Here is a 16,925-nt window from a genome sequence, read left to right on the forward strand (position 1 = left end):
AGCATGAAACAAATCGATGCCTACTTTTGTCCACGGTGATGTAGTTAACTCATGTTGCTGGAGTGTCTCCTTACATTGTGCCGGTTGATGTTTTTTGACACATGGCACAAGTCATTATCACGTCGGTTATCTCTTTATTAATCCCAGGCCAATATACGGCCTGCGTGCTCTTCTCTTGCATTTCTCAATTCCGAGATGTCCCTCATGAATCTTACTGAGCATCTCTGACCTGAGAGTTAGCGGAATTACGATTTGGTCATTTCCGAGTAACAGTCCATCTACGACTGTCAGTTCTGTCTGTATGTTCTGAAATTGTGGACGCCGTCCCTTTGGCCAACCATGCTGGAGATGATGAATTACCTCAAATGAGCCAAGGGCATCAACATCAAGGCAATGCTCATCCGAATCCACCTCCGCTGGGTTGCCCATGTGTTTAGGGTGTCAGAGTCCTGACTGGCAAAGAAAATCTTCTTCATCCAGCTCAAGAAAGGTTCCCAGATAAAAGGAGGACAAAGTATTCCAGTAAACCCTGAAGGTTTACCTCAAGAGCAACATAAACGTCGTCACTGTGTTTCTCAGAAGAAACCTATTTGAAGGACCCTCCTGATTGAAGGGACACAATTCTTCTTGGTCACCCGACAGCAAGAGAAAACCCAGGCAAAGAGCCTGAGAAAGGAATGCCAGCAATCTAGAGTCCAAGAACCTATTCAACCTTCCTGAAACATTGGCTAATTGTGCGGTCAATGATGCAACTCTAGGATCGGGCTCATCAGCATGCAAGGTTCCATAGAACCCATGGTCCGGAACATGGAGTTTCTTAGGTGGACAATTATATTTGTTAATGCGTGATTGCCAAAGGTTACGTACACTCCAAACCCACTCTATCTATTGTCGTTTCTTTAATGGAATTAACAGCCTCATGACAAACCAAAGTTTTAAAGAAAAATAAAAAATATCTTTATTTCACTTTGCATGCATTTTAAACATATCTATAAACACTGTTAGGAACAATGAACCCACCAAAAAAGTGCGCTCTGATGTTTCCTGCCTCTGCTCGATGATTCTGGACAGGAAATAAATGTGCAAATATGCAAGCATAAAATCTTACCTAACATCAGGGCAAGCTGGTCAAGTTAGCGTTGCCCTGAGATTTCACATTCAGCTGCTTTAGTGCAGCGCTTGGCACTTAAAAATATACTAAAACATAAGTTTGATTGTGGCGCGCTTACAGCATGCATGTCCATGCATCGGGAATGCCGCATAGTCCCAGCACACATATGTAGCGTACGTTCTCGGGATGCCTGAAGATTCAATGGAAGTTACAGGCCAATGTATATCATTCAATCATCATACTGTTCTTTGAACCAAAGTTGTTTTTGAGAGCACTTACTGCCATACCAAATGTAAACATATCTTCTGTGAGCTGTTTGAATATTCACTGGCCTTCTGCTCTGAGACAATGTATGAGTATCGCTTTCATATGAATCACTGTTAAAATGGACTATCTATTCCTGTAGCAAACAAGTGGATCTTTAACTCCAAAGTCCAATCCTCCCAGGACATAGGGTGATCTCCGGGCAATTAAATAAATGGTTCTGGAGCCAGTAAAGTTAATCTTTTCTCAATAACCCTTGTTGCTAATTTTTTAATTTGTCATTTTGCCATATCGCTTAGATGACAGAACAATGCAGAAATAACATTAGTTCTAAATAGAAACAATTCATTCACATTACTTTAAAATATCTCAAACTTACAGTATTTGTACACACATCTCATCCAGTGCCCAGGTCTTTCCTTTCCAGAAACTTCACTTATCTCTGTAACTCCACTCGCAGGTTCAAGCAATTGAGTTAAGGATCAGTTACCAGACTAACATAATCAAAAACAGATCAATTAAACCATTAAATACTACATCTGGGACCTCCAGCTGCTATTGTGTTTGGGCCAGGAAATGGGCCTGAACTAATTTCTGCTCCACTTTCATCAATGGTCTGTGCAGGTGTTTCAGTGCCCCATGCAATATATACCACATACATGAAATGTAATATACAGCAATGACCAAAATGTGTTTTTTTGGGATTAAATTAAATAGGTCAAGTAAGAATCAGGATTACTATAATCAGTAATCATTCACTTATGAATTCAACTGCATTTCGCTATGCAATTGCTATTTTAGTCTAAGAGCATGAAATTATTGTAATTTCAGGCAATTTGTGACCACCTTTGACTTGGTTTGGGAGACAGAACTTTGATAATATTGATAATTGCAAAGCAAAGACACAAAGATATTGTGGCATGGAGGGAATGATGATACAACTCAATTACATCATAATTCCTGGGACCTTTGCATCGGAAAACAAACCCAACAACACAGATGTATCATTACAGTGACTCATACCTATGGGGAATTCTAGGCAGATTTACTGAGGGCCAGAGCCCTACAGCTCCGAGTTTCCCCCTTCTGCACTTGCAATGCGCGCAGGGGAATACCAACTGAGAATTGTGAGATGAGACGCAGCTGAGTCTGGCAGAGTGAGAAGTCTTTCGGTATGAAGAATTTAAACAAATTTGCTGATGACGTTTACATGTCGGAAGCATTTTTCCAAGTATTTTATTTTGACAATACGGATATAACCATCACTCACTTCATCACCCCACCGTCAACCCCCGCACCACCACCACCCCCACCTCCACTATCCACCCCACTCCTAACAACCACAGTGAAGAATTCCAACAAGCAGGTATGACATTCCCTTTTGAAATATACTTGCGTACAATTACAATGGAGGAGGAGGAGTAAGTAGAACAGAATAAAGAGTCATGAAGCTTGTAAAGAAGGCTATATATCATCAAATATTATCAATTTCTTAAAATAGGACAAACGGGAAAGGCTTTTGATTCACCAAAAATACTTTGTCAGCTTGCACTCAGACCTGCAGCCATGCTTCTTTCCTCTCACTGTCTGTCCTGTGGCTACGAAGGTGATCTGTGTGCTCAACAATTTTCACACTGGTTCATTTCAAGCAGTCATGGTGATCTCTTTGATATCAGGGAGGCTGAAGAATAAGCATGCATTTGGCAGGTTATTGACATGTTTTATAAGGAGAGCTGGGAAATGCATCTTCTTTGACATTGCAACGAGGAACTAGAGAGCTAGGGCCATCCAGTGTTGTTTCTTTTCCTAAGATTCAGAGTGCACTTGATGGCAGCCAAGTTACTTTGTGAGGCCTGAGAGAAAACGTCTTCAATCACCTTAGCAGGAAGGATGTCTGTTCCCCCATGATGGAAATCGGGTGTGTCAACTTGTAGAGGATCCGAATAAAGCAACATCAGTCATGTTAAAAATTGTCACAGCACAATATTCCTTCAGAATTCAACCCTTCCTGAACAAAGAAAGGAACAGAGGTAAAGCCTGTTTAGTTCGGGCTGGGCAATAATACTGGCCTAGCCAGCAATCCTGTGAACAAATAAAAAGAATTATTAGACCGTGGCTAATGGTTAGCTTAACTTCAACTATCTACCTTGATTTAATGAGCTGCAATAAAAGTCAACACTAAATTGCACATTGAAGAAAATCAGGCCAATGGATAGCTCCTGGATGACAAAGCCATTCATGCTGATATGTGTTTGTACTATTGTACAGATACAATGGACAATTTGACAAGCTTGATTACCTCCCCACCCCTACCCCCCCCACCCCCACCACCACCTAACCATTGCCCTCGTAATCTCAGTTTGCAAATTAGTGCAATTTTGAAGTATTGCACACTCAGAGGTGCTGTTCTTCTTTTTAATTGACACATTAAATCAATGCTCTGGTTGCCTGATCAGGCAGATGTGAAAGATTCAAAGAGGAGGGAATTCTTCTGGTGTTCTGCCAGTAGCCGTAACTAAAATGATTCATTTGTTTGATGTTTGAGGGACTTGCTGTGTGCCAATTGACCACAGCAGTTCCCTACATTACAATTGACTGTACTTCAAAAGTGCTTCATTGGTTGCAAAGCGCATTAGGTCTTCCTGAGGTCATCAAAGACCATGCGCAATGTTCTTTTAATCTTTCTCAAACAAGATCAGCAAGAGAAATTTAATGGTAACCACTGAAATGTAAATAGATAAATGGATACATGGCAAGTATCATTTGATTTACCAATTTTAATTGATGTTTTGGCTACAAGGCCAAAAGAAAATGCACTCGGTGAGCATTTAATATTTAAAAGCTTTAAGGTTTAATTCAGCCCAAGAGTCAAAGGAACGGAGAGTTTGGAGAGAAAATTATTGGTTTGGAGGAAGTTGCAGAGATGAGGTGACGTCCAGAAGAGATTTAAGATGAAGATGAGAATCTTACATTTTTCTTGGGAAACGTGGAGCCAATATCCTTTCATAGACTCGAGCTTATGCTGTGGTCAGATGAAGTATTTGTTTTACTTCACCAAAGTGAAGGAAGATCACATGAGGTCACATGATAGAACCAGTAAGCCAGAATATAATGATGAGTGTTCCAAGTCAATCCCAAAGGATCACTAATCAGAGAAGCTACAGATGGCCAAAAAGTATGGTCTTGCCAGCATCACCCACATTCTGATAACAAGGTGTAATAAAGTGATCCAACTATTTGACAAGCTAAAGCACATCCTGAGATATAAGTGAGGGGGCAAAACCTTGCTCAGGATAATGGTTTGAAATGCTAAACTTGAGAAACACAAATGAAGAATTCCAAAATAATGTTGCTGGGGCAAGATACAAACTTTGAGTTTGGAACTCTCGATGCAAAGTCTAATGGTAAAATTAGATGGAAACGCTCCATTGTATTCTGAAGAGCTGGAACCGGTAAATATCATTTCTGTGAATGAATGGAAGATATGGGCACCTACTTCTGGAAGAAGAGCTAGGTATCCTGGAGCAGGAGGGAATAATTATGAATAGGCTCATAAGGAGAGCTAAAACGATTGCCATAGTTGGTGCTAGATCTATGAGCCTAATATGCAATATCCAGGGGAAAAGACAGATTTGACAACAACATTTTGGTGAAGAAAAACAATTCCAAGCTATAGGTCACTGCCTGACATTCATCTACATTTCCTTAAAAAAAAAAGAGAAAACGTTTTTCCATTATTATTTGAGACTAAACAAACTAATGGAGATGGATTTACTTCTGGAAGGACGTAACTTTGTCAAGGGTTCCTCAAGCCTCTCACCTTGACTTCTGGAGGAGTTAGCAGGCCCTCATGATTGACAGTGCTGACAATTAGTCCATCAATGTTATAGTACGTATTGTCCTGAGTCTCAATATCTAATTTTTCATAGGCCCCAGAGGTTACGAGAGACTAACGAGCTGTTCTATCCAACTGTATTAGTGGGAGGAATTATCCCTGTTGCAGCTATAATAGGTATCGGCTCAGTGACTTGCATCATCAGTGAGAGGACTGAGCAAGGACATAAAGAAAAGGACCAATCACTGACCCCACGACTCAGAAGTACTGAATGTTATCTTAATGGGATGAGGGGGCTAGACGTTTAAACTCACAGCTATTTGTGATTTACAGTTAGAGTTACTTAGCATTAAAATATTAGCCATGGTTCTGTGCTTGCAAGCCAGTCTAACACCATGATTGTAGGTACAAATGCCCTTCAGAACTTATAGGTGATTGGAAAGAACCTAAACTTTATTGGATATAATTGACATGTGAAACAAGAGGAATAATTTACCCCCTCACTAACTAGCAAATCTAACTAGATAGAGGGTTAAGGCAATCCCAAAGAGTGTGAATCATAAAACTCCAGCAATCAATTTATACGAACAATCAGTGTCCTAACACTGCAACAATTAATTCCATAGCAATTAAAAAAATAGAATTATTCTAGATTACGGTATGGAAATAGGTTATCATCCTCAAAAAGCTGTGCCAGTGTCTTCCTCCATGAATCAAATAGCAAATTACTTTTCAGGAAGATTGGTGGCTTCATCTTCAGCAATGGTTCGTGACAGAGAATTTCATATTCTAATCACTTTCAGTGTAAAGATTATTTTGTTGCCATTCTCTTTCAATTCTTTCTGTTCCTACCTCAAATATGTACCTGCTGTCACCCACTGTCCAATGAAAACAATCTATCCCTCTTTACCCTTCATAATCTTGAAGGATGCTGTCAGGTCAACTCTCAATTTTCTCAGCCCTGGTAAACAAAACTTAATTTTTTAAAAATCGTTCTTCAGGCGTTAAGCCTCTTCACCTTTTCTAATGCTTTTATATGTGACCAATAGTGGTGTGCACAAAATTTGGCACACGGCATTGTTTTCTAACTAAGGTGTACAAGTGCAACAGTACGTCCAGGTGTGAGACTCAGAATTCTGCTTGTGGATTCAGTTTGCCTTGTGCTACCACCTCAATCTGCTATCATCGTTGTAGGTCTTTGCTTAGGTTGTTCTTGGTCAGGATCAATAGAAACTGATGTTGGTGAACTTTTACTTTTAATCAACATTCTTCTCACTATGTACAGGATAGGTTTTCGCATGAAGCTTCACATAGGACGAACTCTGCTGTTGTGTAATCTTACATCACTGATGACACAAACTGTCTATTGACATGAACCCTTACACTGCATCTCATCCTAGGTTTCTGAGTCTATTAAATACATTATTATCCGATATATGCCCAGGGATCTTTGCCCTCATCCCTGGTTCACATGGATAACCGTTGTTGTAGTTTCACTAATGTCCTTGACCGTGTTCTCAGCTCTCTTGAGGATGAATGGGATTCAAGTTTTCCATATTTTGTCTCAAACTTGAAGGAGTATTCAAATCATTGCAGGCTACCAGCTCAATGTTCTGGTTGTCTTCCTGATTGCCTGGATCACTGGTCTATTCCATTGAAGATGTTCTTCTTGGTGATACGGAGGCACTTCTGTTTCACCTCATTATTCCATTTTTATTCTTTACAAGGTAAGATCACAGATGTAGGGTGGAGTCTAAATCCAGTGACATGTGGAAAAGTCGGTGTGATTCCCTTTGGGCAGCAGGACAGCTGAACACATGTAATCTAGTATGCATCTGTGAGGAACACGGTGAATCCTGTGGTGGGGCAGACAGGAAGTCAGCCTCATTACCTCGGGTCGAATGATCTGGCACCATATTTAAAGGGCATCCAGAAAGTCCAATGTCGGTCAGGAGTTATACAATATTCTTCCAGAGTCCTTGCATATACTGGAGAAGTTGCCAGGTGTGAGCAACCACATCAAAGGTGCACAAATGCCTCCACCCTCCCCACCAAATTAGGGAAAACCAAGTGTAATCAAGTCTGGAGATGGCAGCCCATAAGTAATCCCACAGGTGTGATGCTCGTGGTGGCATTGGGAGGTGAGTTGTATTATAAGACAGAAGAAGGTTGGACAACCTAAGACATAGTGGCCTCCTGGACTGCTGCTTCACGGCTGCCTGGAACATTTGCACAGCTCTCTCCGCTAACCCAAGGGGCTGTTCTCATCAAGTGAATGCCATTTGTTCGGGCAAAGTGCTGAAACACTTCTCCAGTGGATGGAGTGCCGTCGTCAGACCTTATTACTTCGGGGAGACCATGGATAGCAAGCATCTACTGCAGGGTCTCTACTGTGGCCGCTGAGCTCATCGTTCCCATCTCTTGAACTTTGAAAAACCAAGACAAGGAACATATTTCCCAAGAAAGGACCACCGAGGCCAACGTGTACCCTCGTCCATGGGCAACCAGGCCAATCACAAGGGTGGAGGTTGGCTGTGGCTGGCAATGTCTGCTGTGCCAGGCAGGGGCCACACTGGTACACCATGCGTTCAATATCCTTATATATGCCAGGCCACAAACTGTAGCTTGGAGCGAGCATTTTCATTTTTGTTTGGGCTGGATGGCACTGTACAATTCCTGAAAAAATGGTTCCCAGACTGGGGGTGGCACTACCACTCGGGAACCCCAGAGTATGACTCCATCCTCACAACTGAGTGCATCCTTACAAGTAAGGGAAGGTCTTAACTGGTCCGGTTTATCATGGAGCCACCCGGGTCAGATCAAGTCTTTTACGTTGGACAGGATTGGGTCAACATGCGTCCAATTCTTTATGTGACCATAAGACATAGAAGCAGAATTAGGCCACTCGGCCCATCGAGGCTGCTCCGCCATTCAATTACAGTTGATATTTTTCTCATCCCCATTCTCCTTCCTTCTCCCCATAACCCCTGATTCCATTTTTATCAGAAACCTATCTCTGTCTTTAAGACACTCAGTAGGTTGGCCTCCCACAGCCTTCCGCAGCAAAGAGTTTCACAGATTCACCACCCTCTGGCTGAAGAAATTCCTTCTCACCTCTGTTTTAAAGGATCGTCCCTTTAATCTGAGATTGTGTCCTCTGGTTCTAGTTTTTCATCCTCGCCACGTCCACTCTATCCAGGCCTCGCAGTATCCTTTAAGTTTCAATAAGATCCCCCCTCATCTTTCTAAACTCCAACAAGTACAGACCCAGAGTCCTTAACCGTTCCTCATACGAAAAGCTGTTCATTCCAGGGATCATTCTTGTGAATCTCGTCTAGACCCTTTCCAAGGCCAGCACATCTTCCCTTAGATACGGGGCCCAAAACTGCTCACAATACTCCAAATGGGTTCTGACCAGAGCCTTATACAGCCTCAGAAGTACATCCCAGGTTTTATATTCTAGCCCTCTTGACATGAATGCTAACATTGTATTTGCCTTCCTAACTGCCGACTGAACCTGCACCTGAACCTTGAGAGAGTCATGAACAAGAACTCACAGGTCCCTTTGTGCTTCTGATTACCTCAGCATTTCCCCATTTAAAAAATAATCTATGCCTAAATTTCTCCTTCCAAAGTACATAATCTCACACTTTCCCACGTTGTATTTCATCGGCCACTTCATTGACGACTGTCCTAGCTTGTCCAAATCCTTCTGCAGTCCCCTTGCTTCCTCAATACTACCTGTCCCTCTACAGATCTTTGTATCATCTGCAAACATAGCAACAATGCCTTCAGTTCCTGACGATAGTGGAAAAGTGTCAAGAAAGTTCAGTGCCAGGACAATTTCTTGAGGTAATGGCAGGGGGCTGGGTTCTTTGAAAGTAGGAGCTGACTCAGCACGTCATCATTTGAAATTTGTGTGCCAATGCTGATAGATGTAGTCATAGGTCATGTTGCAGCTGTACAAAACTCTGGTGCGGCCGCATTTGGAGTATTGCGTGCAGTTCTGGTCGCCGCATTATAGGAAGGGTGTGGAAGCATTGGAAAGGGTGCAGAGGAGATTTACCAGGATGTTGCCTGGTCTGGAGGGAATATCTTATGAGGGAAGGCTGAGGGACTTGAGGTTATTTTCTTTAGAAAGAAGAAGGTTAAGAGGTGACTTAATTGAGGCATACAAGATGATCAGAGGATTAGATAGGGTGGACAGTGAGAGCCTTTTTCCTCAGATGGTGATGTCGAGCACAAGGGGACATAGCTTTAAATTGAGGGGTGATAGATATAGGACAGATGTCAGAGGTAGGTTCTTTACTCAGAGAGTAGTAAGGGCATGGAATGCCCTGCCTGTAACAGTAGTGGACTCGCCAACATTAAGGGCATTTAAATGGTCATTGGATAAACATATGGATGATAAGGGAATAGTGTAGATGGGCTTTATAGTGGTTTCAAAGGTCGGCGCAACACCGAGGGCCGAAGGGCCTGTACTGCGCTGTAATATTCTATGTCACCAACAACAAAGCCCATCGTTGCACTCTGGCAGAGGGGATGGTGGTATTGGGTTTTTTTCACGGAGGAACACACAGAGGCTTGTTGTCCGTTATTATTGTGAAATGTTGCCCATAAACATACTGGCGAAAGTTCTTGATGCTGTAGAATACAGCAAGGCGTTCCTTCTCGATCTGTACATATTTTCACTCGGCATCAGAAAGTGTTCTGGATGCGAAAGCAACTGACGTCTCTGAGCATCGCAAGTCAGGATGGTGGGTTTTCCTGATTCAAAGTTAACCAATAGACTCGATGGCTGTAAGGCCTGCTTGATGTGTTGCCTCTGTGGCTCCTTCCAATGTCAATGCTGGCATATTCTTAAGAGCAAGTGTTGTGGCGCCATCGTCATAGCTAGGTCAGGAATAAAATTATTAAAGTAGTTTACCATGCCTTTGAAAGACTAATGCTGCCATGTTCTCCGAAGCAGGTACTTCACTTATGGCTCTAAACTTGTATTCAAGTGGGTGAAGGCCTTTTGAGTCGACTTTGAAACCTAGGTTAGTGACCTCACCAGATTGCAAAGTTCATTTCTCATATTTCAGTTGGATTGCTACATCTCTAAACCATCTCAGCATCTCTCCTAGGCTTATTAGGTGCTCTTTATGTGATGTTCCTATTACTAGAACATCGCCCTGGCAGACCACAACCTTTGGGATGCCCCTTGAGCAGATTCTCCATTGTGAAAACTGCACGTCTAATAATTCCCAATTCTTCCAGGTGTTTAAGTTCTACTTCCACTTTTTGGTGCAAGGCGCAAGGTATCGGTCTTGCTCTGAACATCTTTGGTGTTGAGTCAGGGCTGACGTAAACCTCAGCCTCGACTCCATTTATTCGACAACCCGTTCTGGATGCTTTATTAACAAACTTCGCCATTTCTGTATTTGTGTGCCTGAAATATGTATCAAAAGCTTATAAGACATCCTGGTATGTCACATTTTTGTTTATGCCCCTCTGACCATTGTGTTGTCTGCACTACTGCCTATGCCATAGAGGAGGCACAGGTCTGCCCCTCACTGGGTTTCGCTTCTAGTCTGGAATGGTTCTGTACCTGGCAAATCCACAACGCCAGTTCTGCCACTTTTTGGCTTTATCCGGGACTTCCACATGTTCAAAGCACATTGCTGAGGGTAAGATTTTCTCCATAGCTTTTCTTCACTCCAGCCTTTCTTCAGGTTCTGTTGGCATTTGTTCCCATGCTGCCTTTTCTTGACGTAATTTTGCTCGCTGGTTCTTCCAGTCCCTAGGTTGTTTACTCTGCGCTTTTTCCATTGACTTTACCGTCGTCACCATGAGCTATCATTGTTTTGGGACTTAGGTTGCCCTAAACAATTAACTTGTATTAAACATTATTCTAACTATGTTCAGGTTAAGACTTAGCATGAGGCTTCACAAATGCGAGGGACTAAGACTTAACCCTGTATAATTTTATCATAAATATATATGGAGATATGCTATCTCTCAAAATTTTTAAAAGGACACAGGCTTAACATCGCTGAATCTATGGGGGCGGTTCTGCACCTGCGTTCACCGTGATTGCAAAGGGCAGCGTGGGCGCAGAATCTCGCAAGAATCGGAAAATGAGATTCTTACCCCCGGTGAAATCGTGTTTCCAATTTTCCATGCCCTGCGCCTTAAAATGACGTAAGAAGGTTCCCTCCCTTTCATTGCAATAAATTAGAATAAATTTAAATGTGATTAAAGGACTTCCCCACCTACTGATCCCCCTTCACTGAATATTCACTGTTGCCAATGTGACGGTTTACAACAGGAATCTAAAGTCGAGGGGAACCCACAGGGGATGCAAATGTAAGGATAGCTCCTGGAGGGGTCAGGCACGAGCCCTGACACTGCCAAAATGCCATTTCCTTTTTAAAAATAAATTTAGAGTACCCAATTTATCTGAATGAAATGAATGAATGAAAACCACTTATTGTCACAAGTAGGCTTCAAATTAAGTTACTGTGAAAAGCCCCTAATCGCCACATTCCGGCGCCTGTTCGGGGAGGCTGGTACGGGAATTGAACCGTGCTGCTGACCTGCCTTGGTCTGCTTTCAAAGCCAGCGATTTAACCCTGTGCTAAACCAGCCCCTTGTAGAAGTAGTTGATGCTAAAACTTTGAATATATTCAAGAGGTGCGATTCTCCAAATTGGAGGCTCGGTGTTCGCGTCGTTGTGAACGCCGTCGCGTTTCATGACGGCGCGAACAGGGCCCGGACACAACCTATTCTGGCCCCCACAGGGGGGCCTTATGCGTTGCCAAATGGGCGCCACACCAAACCGCGCATGCGCAGTTGGGGCAGCCCAATCCTGCGCATGCACAGTTGGGCCACACCATCCTGCGCAAGTGTGGGGAACTTGTTACGTGCGACGACCCCTCACCAACATGGCGCCGGTGTTCTGGGGCCGTCTGCGGAAGGAGGTATACCGGGGGGAGGGGGGGAGAGAGGCAGGCCTGCCGATCGGTGGGCCCCGATCGCGGGCCAGACCCCATCGGAAGCCACCCCCGGTGAAGGAACTCCCACTCACAGACCACCCCCCTCGGGTTCTCGCAGAGTTCCCGCCGGTAGCGACCAGGGGTGGACAGCGCCGGCGGGAACCTGTCGTGTCATAGCGGCCGCTCGGCCCATCCTGGCCGGAGAATAGCGGGGGCCTGTGTGAAGCACCTCGATTGCCCTCTTGGCGGATTCTCCAACATGTGCGGCGCAGACCACAATGAAGCCGTTCTCGCCGTTTGGGAGAATGGCGGGTTGGCGTCGGACCGGCGTCACGCGGGAAAATGGCACTAACATAGATTCTCCGGTACGGCGCGGCATGGGAGAATGGGTAAAGGTGCCAGAGGAGTGGAGGACTGAGGGACAGGGGGCAAAATTCTCCGTTATCGGCGGAAACTCCGCCGATCGGCGCAAAAAACGGCGCAAATCCCACTTGCGTCACGTCATAAAAATGGGCCGATAGTCTGCGGCCCGAAATGGGCTAGCAGCGACGTAACGGGATCCGCGCTTGAGCAGTGGTTCACGCCGTGCAGCGTCATATGCGCTGCACGGCGTGACGGCTCATAAGGCCGCGCAGCTCCCCCCCACCCGACCGGAACAACCGACCGCAACACCCGACTTGATGGCTGGCCGTCGCTCAGCCCCGAGGTTCGAGTCACGCGATGTGGAGGCGCTCCTGGATGCGGTGGAGCAGAGGAGGGACGCCCTGTATCCCGGGCACGGCCGCAGAGTTGCCCCATGCCACAGCCGGCGTCTGTGGAGGGAGGTGGCAGAGGCCGTCACCGCTGTGGCCCTAACACCACGGACAGGCACCCAGTGCCACAAGAAGGTGAACGACCTCGTCAGAGCAGGCAGGGTGAGCCTCCCCCATATCCCCCATGTCCCCTCTCCCCCAAATCCCCCCTCCCCCATATCCCCCCCTCCCCCATATCCCCCCCTCCCCCATATCCCCCATATCCCCCATATCCCCCCTCCCCATATCCCCCCCTCCCCCATATCCCCCCCCTCCCCCATATCCCCCCTCCCCCATATCCCCCATATCCCCCATATCCCCCCACCCCCATATCCCCCCCCTCCCCCATATCCCCCCTCCCCCATATCCCCCATATCCCCCCTCCCCCATATCCCCCCCTCCCCCATATCCCCCCTCCCCCATATCCCCCATATCCCCCCTCCCCCATATCCCCCCTCCCCCATATCCCCCATATCCCCCCTCCCCAATATCCCCCATATTCCCCCCTCCCCCATATCCCCCCTCCCCCATATCCCCCATATCCCCCCTCCCCCATATCCCCCCTCCCCCATATCCCCCATATCCCCCCTCCCCCATATCCCCCATATTCCCCCCTCCCCCATATCCCCCCTCCCCATATGCCCCATATCCCCCTCCCCCATATCCCCCCTCCCACATATCCCCCCTCCCCCATATCCCCCATATCCCCCCTCCCCCATATCCCCCATATCCCCCCTCCCCCATATCCCCCATATTCCCCCCTCCCCCATATCCCCCCTCCCCATATTCCCCATATCCCCCCCTCCCCATATCCCCCTCCCACATATCCCCCCTCCCCCATATCCCCATATCCCCCCTCCCCCATATCCCCCCCTCCCCCATATCCCCCATATCCCCCCTCCCCATATCCCCCATATCCCCCCTCCACCATATCCCCCATATTCCCCCCTCCCCCATATCCCCCATATCCCCCCTCCCCATGTCCCCCATATCCCCCCTCCCCCATATCCCCCCCTCCCCCATATCCCCCATATCCCCAAGTGAATCCAGCCCTAACCTTAACCTCTGCAATGCACGCGCAACCGATGGCGTGCATTCATATACCTGCCTAACACTGTTGCCTTTTACCCCTGCCACCACCCACCCCCCCCCCCCAGGAGAAGCGCGCACACAACAATAGGGAGCATGTGAGGACTGGAGGAGGGCCCGCTGATGAGAGGCCACTGACCGTACACGAGGAAAGGGCCCTGGAACTGGCTGGCGGACCTGAGGACCGGGAGGTTGCTGATGCAGAGGTCGGGGCCCCACGAGCAAGTGAGCCACCAACAGCCCGTCCCCATATCCCCCCTCCCCTATATCCCCCTCTCCCGTATCACCTGATCACTGCCTGATGTCTGACCATGCATGCTTCATTGTGTATCGCAGGACCAAACGTCCAGGCACCCATCCCCGCAGATGCAGACCGCCCGCAGGATGCCCCTCGGAGACCACGGGAGACGGAGAGACCCGCACCCTCCAGCATGCGACGCCCGCAGGATGCCCCTCGGAGACCATGGGAGACGGAGAGACCCGCACCCTCCAGCATGCGACGCCCGCAGGATGCCCCTCGGAGACCACGGGAGACGGAGAGACCCGAACCCTCCAGCATGCGACGCCCGCAGGATGCCCCTCGGAGACCACAGGAGACGGAGAGACCCGAACCCTCCAGCATGCGACGCCCGCAGGATGCCCCTCGGAGACCACGGGAGACGGAGAGACCCGGACCCTCCAGCATGCGACGCCCGCAGGATGCCCCTCGGAGACCACGGGAGACGGAGAGACCTGGAGCAACAGGGAGACGACACCCCCGTCACGTGCAGGAGCGACCACCCAGCGATGAGGGGGGCAGCTACAGGCCCCCGTCACATCCGAGCCAGGACACCACTACCCAGGACACCACTATCCAGGACACCCCTACCCGGGACACCACTACCCAGGACACCCCTACCCGGGACACCACTACCCGGGACAGCACTACCCGGGACAGCACTACCCGGGACAGCACTACCCGGGACAGCACAACCCAGGACACCCCTACCCGGGAAGACGAAATACCGGACAGTGACTCAGAGTGGATGGGTGGAGACGAACCCCCACCCCAAAGTGCCATGGACTCAGAGTGGGACGAAGAGCACGACACAACGCCACTGCTGTCACCAACACCCTCCACCATCGCAGAAACACTCACCACGGTTGGGCACTTTAGTGATGAGGCGTCTGGTACACTCACTGGTGCGCACAACACAGCCGTCCCGGTACAGCAGGTGGAGGTAGGAGCAGCAGAGGGACCGGGCGGTCGGAGGGCAGCCCAGGCCAAGCGAACATCTGCCGCCCAGATGGATCCCGGGTTCCTGCAGTTACCACACCCACACATAGATCCGATGCAACCACCGACACGGAGACGAGCGAATAGGGTGACGGGTGGCTTGCGGCGGCTGCGGTCGCAGGTGGAGGAGTCCACCCACGTCCAGGAGCTGGGAGTGGTCCCGGTCATGCGTGCCACCCAGGCTGACACCGCACGGGTGCCGTCCGCGGTGGAGGCAATGGGTGCGACGGTGTCAGACATGGGGAACGGTTTGCGAGGCCTGGGGCCTTCCGTGCAGGCGGCGCCTGTGGCCCAGGAAATGGCTGCCCTCTCACAGGAGGCCATGAGCCAGTGCCAGCGCCAGATGGCAGAGGCGCTCAACGCCATAGCCCAGTCTCAGCACGCCATAGCCCAGTCTCAGCAGGCTATGGCCCAGTCTCAGCAGGCCATGGCCCAGTCTCAGCAGGCCATAGCCCAGTCTCTGCAGGCCATGGCCCAGTCTCTGCAGGCCATGGCCCAGTCTCAGCAGGCCATCGCTGAGGGCATCGGCGCCAGTGGCCATGTGCGAGCTGGCGTCGCACTGTCGCAGACAGGGTTCGACAACCCCCTGGGCTCCATGGCTGCAAACCTGCAGACCCCTGTCGATACCAGCACGGGCCTCCAGGACTGGCAGCGCCAGATGTCGGGGGCGCGTCGGATGGCCAGTCCGTTCGCATCCCCCACCCATGTAGAGGCCTGGGGGCCATCGGGCACCCCGAGGGAGGAGGAGGTGGTGTGGTCCGTCCCGGCTCCCTCTGTAGGGGAGGTCCCGGTACACCGCGACACCTCGGACTCCCCCCCTTCCGTCCCAGGTGCATCGGGTGGGCAACGGGCAGGACAGGCTGGCAGCTCGCCATCCCAGTCGCCCGGGCCGCAGCCTGGCCCATCTAGGCCAGGACGCCCCAGGAAACGGCCGCCAAAGGGATCCAGTGTCAGAGGGCAGGAATCACAGGAGTCCACCTCCAGTTCTGCTGTACCGTCTGGGGAACCACGTAGACGTAGTCAAAGGGCCCGTAAGGCCAAACAATTAGACACTGAGTAAGTTGGCACGGGTGCAGGGCACAGATGAGTTTTAGGCGCTAGGGCACGTGCATGAACTCCTTTGGTTATTAAAGTCAATGTTACACCTACCGAAGCTGCCTTTGTGCTCTGTCCAAAGTGTGCGGGGGTGTCATGTACGTTGAGCGCAAGTGTGTGTGTGAGGGGTGGTCTTACCTCAGCCCCAGGTGAGTCTGCCCCCTTCCCCCTGGGCCGCCATCAACATCCCCCGGGCAGAGGACGGGACCGTGCGCTGCAGTGTCACAGCCGCATGCAGGGATGGTCCGGGTGGATGGTGGTACTGTGGCCATGGGTCAGACATAGTCCAACGATGTAGAGCCAGGAGCTCATCGGAGGCGGGTTGTCATCATTCTCCATGGCCTGCGATAGACACGCGTCCACCCGCAACTGGGTGAGCCCGGCCCGTTGTGCCGCCGGTGGATCGGCAATTGGGAGTGGGGGGGTGGTGTGCATGCGGGTAGGGTGTGTGGGGTTGGGGAGGGGGGTGAGGGTGCTGGGTGGGTGG

The 16,925-nt window shown here is 49.0% G+C and overlaps 1 long non-coding RNA gene across 1 annotated transcript in view; it reads right to left on the bottom strand.

Moving 5' to 3' along the window:
* Positions 1-2,707: 2,707 nt before the first annotated feature.
* The window catches only part of LOC140422750 (uncharacterized), a 48,361-nt gene continuing 34,143 nt past the window's right edge, over positions 2,708-16,925 (bottom strand). The window contains exon 4 of the long non-coding RNA XR_011947578.1: positions 2,708-3,383. This is a non-coding gene — a long non-coding RNA (uncharacterized lncRNA). The remainder of the gene's footprint in view (positions 3,384-16,925) is intronic.

Source organism: Scyliorhinus torazame, chromosome 5 (genome assembly GCF_047496885.1).
Source record: "Scyliorhinus torazame isolate Kashiwa2021f chromosome 5, sScyTor2.1, whole genome shotgun sequence".
NCBI lineage: Eukaryota > Metazoa > Chordata > Chondrichthyes > Carcharhiniformes > Scyliorhinidae > Scyliorhinus > Scyliorhinus torazame.